This window comes from Otolemur garnettii, unplaced genomic scaffold (assembly GCF_000181295.1).
Source record: "Otolemur garnettii isolate 467f Iridium unplaced genomic scaffold, OtoGar3 scaffold00094, whole genome shotgun sequence".
NCBI classification, from domain to species: Eukaryota; Metazoa; Chordata; class Mammalia; order Primates; family Galagidae; genus Otolemur; species Otolemur garnettii.
The window spans coordinates 2,235,800-2,236,940 of record NW_003852489.1 but is presented as its reverse complement, the minus strand read 5'-3'; positions in this window follow the sequence as shown (position 1 = coordinate 2,236,940).

Genomic DNA, 1,141 nt, shown 5'->3' with positions numbered 1-1,141 from the left:
GCAATTGACATTTAGCATTTGATTTCTAGTTCCTTAGACAGAATCTAATACTTTTTTTTTTTTTTTTGGAGACAGTCTCACTATGTCACTCTCAGTAGAGTGCTGTTGCACCACAGCTCACAGCAACCTCAAACTCTTGGCCTTGAGAGATTCTCTTGCCTCAGCCTCCCAGGTAGCTGGGACTACAGGTGTCCACCACGATGCCCAGCTATTTTTTAGTTGCAGTTGTCATTGTTGTTCAATTGGCCCAGTCGGGGTTTGAACCCACCAGCCTCGGTGCATGTGGCTGGCGCCATAACCACTGTGCTACCGCCATCGAGCCAGAATCTAATACTTCTAATACTTCAGAGTACTCAATGAAATCTGTTAAGTGCATGAATGGGCAATAATACTGTTATGGTTTATATGTCTGTGTCCCCTCTAAAATTCAAGTTGAAACTTAATTCCCAATGCAATGGTATTAAGAGGTGGAGGCTTTGGGACGTGATTAAGCCATGAGGGCTCTGCCCTCGTTGCCATTACAATCACTGCTTTATAAAAGAGCCTGAGGGAGTGAGTTTATCCCTTCCATCACTTCTGTCATGTAAAGACAGTATTTGTCCCCTCTGGAAGATGCAGCAACAAGGTGTCTGTCATCTTGGAAGCAGAGCAGCCCTAACCAGACACCAAAGCTGCTGTACCTTCAACTTGGACTTTTCAGCCCCCAGAATTGTGGGAAATACATTTCTATTGTTTACATTGTTTATATGAGACAGACACTGACACTTAAGTTCATGAACTCATCCTATAAAAAGTACTGCACATCTCATTGCTCAATGTCACTACAGTCACCTTCAAAGTACTGCCCTGAGGAAGCTATGCATCCACCCCAGTGCCTAATCCACCTGTGAAAGCAATTTCATAACTCTTTTTCTGGAATGGCCATCAAAGCTATCATTGCATTACCCTTGATGTACTGAATGCTATCAAAATGTCTTCCTTTCAATATTTCTTTTATTTTGGGGTAAAGAAAAAAGTCATTGTTGCTGGGCAAGGTGGCTCATGCCTATAATCCTAGCACTCTGGCCAAGGATGGGTGGGTGGATTGCCTGAGCCTGCAGGCTCAAGACCAGCCTGAGCGGCTCGGCGCCTGTGGCTCAAG